Source organism: Neovison vison, chromosome 1 (genome assembly GCF_020171115.1).
Source record: "Neovison vison isolate M4711 chromosome 1, ASM_NN_V1, whole genome shotgun sequence".
NCBI classification, from domain to species: domain Eukaryota; kingdom Metazoa; phylum Chordata; class Mammalia; order Carnivora; family Mustelidae; genus Neogale; species Neogale vison.
Genome location: NC_058091.1, coordinates 67,053,753 through 67,064,654, shown reverse-complemented (window position 1 = coordinate 67,064,654; position 10,902 = coordinate 67,053,753). Strand labels below are relative to the sequence as shown.

Below are 10,902 nucleotides of genomic sequence, written 5' to 3'. Positions count from 1 at the left end.
CATTCTCCTGTCACCCAACCATCAACTGCTGGCTAGGACTCATTAGTGTGGAATTCAAAGCTAGTGCTTCTGGTTCTTTCCATTCTACCACTTCTGCTTTCTGTGGTTTACTCTCCCCGTGATGTGTTTGCCATATTAAAGGTACAGACCTCTAAGAGTGGGAAGGAGAACTTCCATCTTAGTCGGTGCTTCTCACAGTTTGCCTTTTGCTTAAGAGACATAGGATAGCCATGACAGAAGATATATCAATTGAAAGATGCTTTTGAGGCATTTATTCATGAATACTCTTGAATAAATATTCCATTGAACAATAAAGATATTAGACCAACGTGATGAAAACAGATCAGTCAGCATGATGATGACTGATTTCTGGACTGATCTGCTGTCCCACAGCTTTGCTTCACTCTTATTTATGAAAGTTAAAGAAACTTCCTTGTCCTCCGCTCACATGCTGAACACTGAAAGTCTTCCTCTTCCTCAGAGATCACAGCACAGACCCCTTCCAACAGGAGCAGAAACAAATGACCACTTCATGTGCTGATTTTCCAACACCCCAAGATTTTATGTCAATTATCCAAGGACAAAATAGCTCTGGTGTGAAACCTTAATATAAACCTAAAGAGTTTAAAATCTAGATTTAGAGTCATCACATGAGGAATGACTATTACTACATCAAGGGAAATAATTTTTACTAAGGGAATGACATTTAATCCCGATATTTTTTTTTGTAACTTTAATGTCCTGTGAATATATTTAATAAGAACTCACAAGAAGGCAAAAAGTGGAAAGAAATTATTTTGAGCCCAAATACGTCAATAAACATGTAAGTTGGGAAAAAGTGAGTTAATCCTAACATCAGAATGCTCATCCCATTTGTCTTGTACAATAACAACAAAAATATAACTACATCATATTGAGCTGTGTGTGAAAATTGCAACAGTTTGTCATTTCCGTTTTTTAAAAGGAGAAGCAAATGTGTCTGGCTTACTCAATTTTTTCCTATCTTCAAGTTTTCACCTTGCAATAAACATCATGGAGACCTGCTGACTCACAGCACTTCCCTTCTCCTTGGTCTTTGAGAACCAAGAGTGGGGCCGCCGAGAGAGTGGGCAAACCAACATCACGAGTTATTTATTCACACAAGTCATATAATTGTATTCATTTATGTCTGTTACCTGACAAAAGTCTGCATGAGAGAATCTCTAAATAAGAATTACTTTTAAAACACTGAACCAAATGATAAATCTAGCAGTGAGTTTTAGATTTACAGGTGAAGCCACACCTGGTTTTCCACGTAGGGCATGTTAGGCATGTGTTCTTGGTGCTCCCATAATGCCTGGGATTTACGTTAGCATTGTTAGCACCACAGGGTTTAATATTTATTGGCTTAAGAATCTTTCTTCCCAGTCATGTGAATTTCTGGAGGATAGAGACTGTCTCACCCATAATGGTTTCAGGAAAGTGAATGAAAGGCCATATCTGCCAGCAGATATATGATTCTATGTATGGGCTGTCAGGTTTTCATTTCAGGCTTTCCATTTCATACACAGACACCTGTGATTTCTTTGTCACAGTCATGACCAAGAAGGAAGTGTCCAGCTTGGTTATCTAGACTGAGGAAAACCAGGGTAAGACTGCATGAAAATGCACAGTTATTTAAGCAATGTGGTCTAAAATAAAAACTGAGGAAAGATAGGGAACCACCACAGCAGCTTGCTAACTGTCTGCTCTTAATTCTTTCCTACATTGCTGCCCTTGCATGCATCCAAGAATACTTGGAGTAGAGACCATACCCCAGACGGGCCGATAAACCTGAGTGCTCTGACTCTCTTCCTTCCACCTGCCCTTCGGAGTCTCTCTGTCCTTCGGCTTCTGCCCTCCACCACCATTGCTCTCTTTCAGCTCATCAAAACAGATGGCTCCCTCCTGCCTCAGGGCTGTTGCACCTGCTGCTCCCCCTGCCTGAATTGTCGGAGCAGGAGGGGTGTGCCAGCTTTTCTGCTGTTTTTGGCTGCAGACCTCTTTTGTTTGGCCAGGCCAAACAAAATAGATTTTTAAAGTTTGAATTTGAATGCCTTAAGGCCAGTAGACTTCCTCCAGTCTACCTTGGGCCTTAATATTTCTTTCAGTCTTATCCCCTGTCAGATGCACACATTTTTGTTACCTATCTGCCCCCTCCCAAAGGAATTTGAGTTTGCAATCCTGAACTAATTAATTCCCATCAACCAACTGGTAATCCTCGCCAATTTCACTTCCTCAAGGAAGCCTTCCCAGGCCCACACTCTCAAAACATCCTGTACTTTATCTTCATGGCACCCATAACAAGTAATTTTTCTTTTTTTTTAAATCACATTCTGACTTTTACTTTTAAAATAAATTTGAGGTCTGGGGACATTTCATCTAATTTTCACCCTTTCATTAAAAATTAAATTATTCCCAGAATAAGTAAGCCTGGATAATATCAAACTTCACACACACACACACACACACACACACACACACGTACACACACACTCAGAGAAAGCATGTATTTCTTTTCTAAATTGATTCTGTTTAAACAAGAAACAAGGAAGAACTTTTGATTTGGAACTATGTTGTTAGCTTTTTAACCCACAGCTGGAATTCAATAACCAGTTATGTAATTAAGTATTTAAAACCTACCTTCCTGGCAAGAATGGACATCATGGAAGGTTGGGAGATTTTGTCTTTTCAACATGGATTCTCAGTGCTTTGCAAACAGAAGGCACTCGTTTATTGAATGAATGAGTGGATGATAAAACAAGAGTATTCTAAAACTTAATAATTAAATAAGTCTCTAAAAGTTTTAAATGACAAATATGGGCAAACATCTTTCTGGGATTTCCTTAAATCTAATCCTTCCTGTAGAGACTGCTATTTCCTGACCCTGAGATGCCACTTTTCTGAAGCTTATAAAGACAGTGGCTTCATACTGATGTACGGGGATCCAAACAACAGAAAGAATGGGGAAACACAGAGGGCTCCAAGCTCCACGCAGCTAATTAAACTAGAGCACCTCTGCTCTTATCATCATTCATCTTTTATCTTCTATGTAAATACAACAGACTTCTGCACAAGATTTAATTGAATAAAGCTTTTATGAGGGCTGAGACAATGTTAGCTTTTGATTGTGGCATCAATATCCCCTAGAATGGTGCTGAGCACGGAGTGTGTGATCAATGACTCCTTGGTGAAAGATATTGATGTATGGAAACATACTTGTGGATGAGATACATTTTGAAAGCTAGGATCAGATTTCCATTGTGTTTTAGAATCAGGAAACACATTGTTTCATTGCAGGTAATTTTGTAAGAATTATCTGCCCCACATCCTGAGTGTTTCTTCCATCCATCCAATCCCACTGCAAAAAAGAAATCAAATAATCGCCCCTTCCCCAAATGATATTAATGCTGGCCCTTCAAATGCATTTCCAAAATTTCTTTTGTTCATGGCCCTTCCCTCCATTGCATAATCCTCTCTGCCTTTGGTCACATGCAAAATGCAATGAGTTAATTTTCTGCATAAATATTTTTCATCATTTTCAAATGGATTAGAATGTGTCCAAAGAATGCTTCACTAAAATGGTTGTTGAGAAATTTTGAATCATTATTATTATTATTAGTAGTAGTAGTAGTAGTATTTGGCCTTGTAGTTGAAACACGCAGAAATGAAGTGTATAATTTTTCACAGTGATGCAATATTATCTTAATGTGGCAATTAGCAGTACCAAGTGGGATAAAAGCAACCATGTAAAATGGTGTGTGCCCTGAGCCAGATGCTTTCCATTCCCACCCTGCTGACCTGTGTAAATGGCTTTAACAAGTTCATTTGACCTCTGGTTCCCAACTGGATTTGCCCCAAAAGGAGTCCCTGCAGGGGGTCAGAGGGAAGGTGCACAGTGAGGTTAGGTCCTCTGTTTCCCTGCTTCTTCCCTGTAGAGCTGTCTTGGAGCTGGCTACGTAACTGCCACCCAAGGCCAAGGGTCACAGCTCCTCTCAAGGTGACCTTCCACACTCTTTTTCACTGGGTTTAGCTTCCTCCTCTTGTTTCTTTATGTGTACATGTTGTAACACCTGTTCTTACTAGCCTGGGGGCATCTCATTCTTCTTTGCTTTCTCCCTATACCTCGTAAATAATCCCTTCTCTAAACCTTCCTGGAGTCTTCCACTTGCTTCCTGTGGAAGCCTGATTGATAAACTCAACCAGGGGTTCTATTTGATCTCTTTCATTCCAGTCATGAATCAAGAGTTATGGTGATAGGCTTGGAGTCTACTGGTTTAATCACTTGAAGGTGTAACATTTTTATTGTCTCTGAAACCGTGTTGAACCATTTCTTTTTTTTTCTTTAAAGCAATTAAAAAAAATATTTTATTTATTTATTTGACAGACAGATATCACAAGTAGGCAGAGAGGCAAGCAGAGAGAGAGGAGGAAGCAGGCTCCCTGCTGAGCAGAGAGCCGGATATGGGGCTCGATCCCAGGACCCTGGGATCATGACCTGAGCTGAAGGCAGAGGCTTTAACCCACTGAGCCACCCAGGCGCCCCCATTTCTTTTTTTTTTTTAATTAGATCTAAAAACTAAATTAATCATCTTTTACTTATGTACTAAATGCCTTATTATCTTCTCAATACTTTTTTAAATGTGTAATGCATAATCTTGTCTTCTGGAAATTATATAATTAGTTGGGTATTACTGTTTTGTTTTTATTTTTGTTTTTGTTTTCTATACTACTTTCTCTTCCTTTCCAGTTAATAAATTTGCTTAATTTTTCAGGTGCTATTTCTAATAATAACCACAGATTATTTGTTATTGTTAAACCCTCTCAAGATATTCAGACATACCAAATTGTCTATCAGTTTTATTTTAATGGAAAAGTCTGTTCTGGAGTATTCTTAACTATTCCAATATAGACTAGTTGCCTTCCCCATTTGCTGTGAGAGCCACACCCTGGACATTCTTATCACGTCTTTTATTGGCTCTCATTCCTTCTTTTATTGATTTATTCTCCTGGTTTGGTGAAACAGAGCTTCTAGAAGCTTCCAGAAGAAGGTTCATGGGAGGTAAATTTGAAAATATTTTATGACTGACAGTATCTTTGTTTTATCTTTGTACTTAACTGATAGTTTGGGTGGATATTTAATTCTGGATTGAAATAATTTTCCTTTACCATCTTGAAAGCACTTCTCTGGTTGTTTATAACTTTGAGTGTTGCTAGTGAAATTCTTTTACCTCATCTTTTTGTATGTGACTTTTTCTCTCCCTCTGGAAGCTTCTAGGATCTTTTTCTTGTTTTAAGTTTCTGCAGTAATTGATGAAGAACTTTGGGGTAGATCTATTTTCTTTTACTGCTTAAGGGCATTCAGTGGGCTATTTCAGTTAAGAAACTCGCATTCTTCAATTATGGAAATTAAAAAAATATTTTGTTAAATATTTCCCATTGTTCCCTTCTCTCTCTCTCTCTTTTTCCTGGAATTATATCAGTTGAATGATGGACTTTTGGACTGGTCCTCTAATTTTATTATCTTTTCTCTTTCATTTTCTATCTTTAAATTTTCCTATTTTGCCTTTCGTGAGATGCCTAGCAGCTTTATCTTCATCTTCTTCTATTGAATTAAATCTTTTTCTTCTATTTTATTTTTAATTTCCAAGATTTCTTTTTTGAGTATTCTTTGAATATCCCTTTGTTGTAATACCCTGATCTCATTGCATGGCTCCAATTTTTTTTTCTAGTGTACCACAAAGAATGTATAATCTTTTATTCTGTTTGTTCACTTAACACTTGGGCTAATTAATAACTTATTGTTTTTCAGTTTTTACCTACTTACAGAATTCTTGCTTCTTTTCCTGTAGTTATGAGATCTGATGGTTTGGGGGTTTTGCTTTCCAAGGGAAGAATAGTGTACTGGGAATACAACAATAGTTGTATTGAATTGGAACACAAGACTGCCACCTGGCCAGTTCGGAATCCTCACACCACTTAGCCAAAAGAGAAAGAAGGGAATTAGTCCAAGGGCTAGGGTGATTTATCCTAATTACCAAGAGGAAAATTGGGTTACTGCTGAATAGTTAAAGGCCTATATGTAGAAACTAGGGGATTCTCTGGGCTGTCTTTTAGTTCTCTCATATCCCAAAAGAAAGTTGATGGAAAATTATACTACTCACATTAAGTCAAGATCATTGAGGATTCAGACTCTTCAAGAATGGAATCTTGGTCATTCCACCAGGAAAAGAAAGCTAGATGAGGTTCTGGATAGGGACAAAGAAACCATGGAATGGATAGTGGAAAAAGCAAGTCAAAATACTATTCTTGATCATTTACACTGTACTTTTTAGCTGGTTATGATTAGAAAATTGATAAGATATTTTAGAGGGTTAGGTATCTTATAAACAGTTACATTATTAAACTCATTAATTTTAATAGTTTCAATTAATTCTTTGGGTTTTTCTAGTTAAGATAATCTGTAAAGAATAGTAAATGTATTCCTTCTTTCCAACAATTTTATTTTTAACTTTATTATGCTTTTTGTGAGTGATTTTGGGCATTTTTAGGTTGTAAGAATGATATTTGTTTGTAGTTAAGATTTGCATATAGGAAAATATAAAATAAGAGTCACAATTTTCACCCAAGCTGACTCCAATTTCACTGCCCAAATGTAAGTATAATTAATGGCTTAGTATGTATTCTTCCAAGTTTTTCTGTGCACATGAACTTTTATGTTTGCAGGTTATTAACAAAAATAGAGCTATATTATATACACCCTTCTGCAATTTGTTTTTTTCTTTATTTACTTTAACATATTTAAATGTCAGCAAACATAGTTCCGTCTTATTTTTTAATTTTTTTCTATTTTTTAAAAAATTTTATTTATTTACTTCACAGAGAGAGTGAGACAGAGACAGAACATGAGCAGGGAGAAGGCAGGCAGAGAAAGAGGGAGAAACAGACTCCCTGCTGAGCAGGGAGCTGGATGCGGGGCTCCATTCCAGAACCCTGGGATTATGGCCTGAGCCCAACGCAGACATTTAACTAAATGAGCTACCCAGGTACCCTATCTTATCCTTTTAAACAACTGCATATTATACCATCTATAAAAGCTCTTTAATGTGTTTATCCAATACCTGATTATTAAGCTTTTTCCCCAATTTTTCTGTGTTCTTTTTTTCTGCAGTGTGTATCTTTGAACATCTTTATGTAGTCACATGATTTTTTTTTCTGCCAGATATACTGCTAAAAGCAAAATTGTTAAGGAAATATTTCATTGTTGTTTTTTAAAGGATAAGGCTATTAAACTATCATTACTAAATGATAGTTTCCTCAGTGCCCTGCACTGAGGAAATTAATTTTTTAAAGACGCTCATCCACAAATAAAGACTTTGTTTTTTGCCTTTTCTTCCCTAGGCTTGAGTAACACAGAACTTTTAAAGCGGAGAAAAATGACCTTTAATTCTACGGGATTTACAGCTGGAAAAATACTGGCTTAAGAAACAAACATCTTATTTTTTGAAAATTGCTTTCAATTGCTAGTTCACTGTAAAAGAAAACCCATCAACATATCTAGTAATACATGCTTTTTAGGTATAATTGTATGAACACACAAATATTAAAGAATTGCTCTGGAATTTATGGACGCCTGGAATTCATCCATGTAAAATCACAAGAAAAATAATTACTTTTCTAACTGCCTCATATTTACCCAACATTTCACTCTACCCTGCAGGGTCCTATTTTTGTGTTCTCTTCCTTTCTTCAGCTGGAGGGAGAAGGACTGAGTTCCAGGCTTCTAAACCACCATGCCTTGGCTGCACAGAGCTTTGAGGACACTGTGATGAAGGACTGGATGATATGCTTAGTTAAATACTTTTTTCGTCATCAGTGTGTGTGTGTGTGTGTGTGTGTGTGTGTGTGTGTAGGGGTGAACAAAATGGTGGGAAAGTATATCATCTCAAACACAAGAGACTCATGGAATACCAAAATGGCTACCAACTGTTGAGGATCAGCTTGTATATTAGGTGGCAAAGAAGAAATAAGGATTTACTCATCTAGAATATTTTGCCAAGATCCCCTTTATTTCCAAGTACTTTTCTTCAGGATTTATTGAGGATTTAGTATTATGTTTGTGATTAGGAACAAAGCACTGAACAAAATAAGACTGTTTGGGGCAGCAGTCTTCACTTATTTTTTTTTTTTTTTTGTAGTGTTTTCCCTGAAGTAATTTTGAAAAACTACACCCCCCCTTGCAAATTTTTAAGCTGACATGTGACTTTTATTTTATCTTGTTTTGCTTTATTTTATTTTTCTTAAAGATCTATTTTTTATTTTTTTATTATTAACACATAATGTATTATTTGTTTCAGGGGTACAGGTCTGTGGATCTTAAAGATTTATTTATTTCCTTATTTGAGAGAGAGAGAGAGAGAGCTTGCAAGTGGGAGGAGGGGCAGAGGGAGAGGGAGAGAGAGAATCTTAAGCATGCTCCACATCAAGGCAGAGCCCGATGTGGGACTCTATCTCAGCATCCTGAGGTCATGAGCTGAGTTGAAACCAAGAGTCTGATGCTTAACCAACAGAGCTACCCAGGCACCCCCAAGCTGACATATAATTTTTAAATCAAATTTATAAAGTATGTAGTTTCTATCATTGGTGACTAGGTAACAAATCCATTGCTCTGGTTAAAATGGAATCTGTAATTACTTTCCTCAAAATATGTAACTTTTCCTCCTAACAACTCTGTTACATTAACATTTATTAATATTCTCAATTATTATCAAGTTTTGATTAAAGAAAAAAATTGATATTTTTATCTAATGAAACAGAACTCAAAAAGGGCTGCTGAAGTCTTATTCACCATCCTAACCACATACAGATTTTGGGACATTTAAAGTAACTGCTCTTTTGTTTTTACATTTGAGGGCAGAGTGATAGGATTTTTAAGTGGAAATTTTGTAATTTTGGAAAGGAAGCTTAAAAAATACATATTGCAACTTTTTATTCTCTGGGGAAGACAACTGAGACTGAGAGAGGCAGGGTGACTTACCCAAGTCACCCAGCTGGTTGGTAAACTTGAGACCCTCAGTGTCATTTGGTGGCCTTTTCATTATTGTATGATCAAAAATACTACAACCTCTCTGGTAGGCTTACGTAAAAACTAATGGGAACAAATAACCATAGAAACCACAATAAGCCTACATTATGTAAGAATGAGACAAAAATCCTATATATGATAATTTCTTTTTTTAATAGGAGCAAGTAACAATAGCAACAACAATATAATACTCTATCAATAAGACAAAGTCTTGGCTATAATCATTTCATTTCACTTTCTCTTATATTGCTATTATTTTATTTATTCCATAGTATCTATGAAATGTTTTGCCTGAATTTTTGAATTAGTTTCCCATTTTTATTTGGGACAAGTTTACCATTTCTTTCTTTGATTTATACATCTTCAATATCACTGAGAAAAAATGGAAATACATTCAATTTTAGAACGATAAAATGTAGAAGGATTAATTTCATCACTGAGTATTTTAGGTAATATTTTGACAAATGATGTAGTCTTTAAAAAAATTTTAGGATGTATCTTTGAACCAATCAATATCAGTCTAATTAAGTGGTTAGAAGACTGGTTATGCTAGTGAAATGATTTCTGTCCAGCTCAATTATTATCAATAACATAACAGATTTCTGGTATAGTCAAAACTCAGTTTGGAAACTAAAAAAAGTTTGTAAACAAAATAAAGACCCTGTAGGAATACTTCTCTGTATTACTATTCAAGTAACTAGAAGGAACTGCAAATATGTTTAATAACTGGGCCTATTTGCCATATAACTTCCTAATATCAGAAATGAGAAAAATAGAACTTTCTAGATGGCTTCTGGTATTGATACCCAAATTTGCAATTTTTCATGCAGATGTCTGTATCAGGTATGTGTTCAGGCATAAAATACAGACTACTGTTTTTAATACTACAGTTTAAAGTCTACCTTTATGTTCTCCACTGACATCTAAAGTTAACATTTAATACGAATGTTAATTAAATTAAATGAAAATTAAACTAGATCATACATGAATGTATAAATATGAAAAAATATTTGTTACTGGGGATTCCTCATTTAAAGAAAACCTAAAAGGAAACCTAGTCTAATAAAAAATAATATAGATCTAGGGTGATTGGTCATTCACCCTGCAGGCTTTTACCATGACGTAGGAATGCCCCCAAATGTCCAAAAAAAGACTTGATTTAAAAAATGCCTTTCAGCATAATGTTTGACTAAAGTGAAGGACATCTGTTTAATGTATGTATGTATCTATTTAATTTTTCAAAAATTAGACAAACTGGTGCCTGATCTGGCAGTTCATATACTAAAACTGGGATGATACAAAGAAGATTAGCATGGCCCCTGCAGAAGGATGACAGGCAGATTAGTGAAACGTTCCATATTTGTGACCCTCATGGGGTCCAGAGCCATCACCTGAAGAAATAAAAGCTGCACTCAGTTGGCTTCCCAAGGCTGAGGAAGGACCTGGTAGCAGGCAGGGCAGGAAGGGGTGCTGGAAGCTAAAGGGGGTGCTGCACAGACCCCAGCGGCCCACCCTGGAAATAGCCAAGTCCCTCTCCAAACACCCCTCCACTGCACCCACATCAAGGGCCTGTAATCACGTGGTCCTCTGCACAAAAAGAAAGAACAAAGCAGAAGAAACAAAATCAGATAAGCTGTTGTTTTGGCTTCCTCAGTAGCCTGTTCTCTAGAGCTCATCTTCATCGTGTTTTTCCCCTAGCTGCAAACCTACACACTCCTAACCCCATTACTTTGTTGTGGATCAGTGCAGATTTTTCACCTTTACCCCAAGCAAAATTCCAGGCTTATCTTTGCATTACC

The 10,902-nt window shown here is 36.4% G+C and overlaps 1 pseudogene; it reads left to right on the top strand.

Annotated features, from left to right (window-relative positions):
- Positions 1-10,366: 10,366 nt before the first annotated feature.
- Positions 10,367-10,467, top strand: LOC122897684 (annotated as a pseudogene).
- The last annotated feature ends 435 nt before the right edge of the window (positions 10,468-10,902 follow it).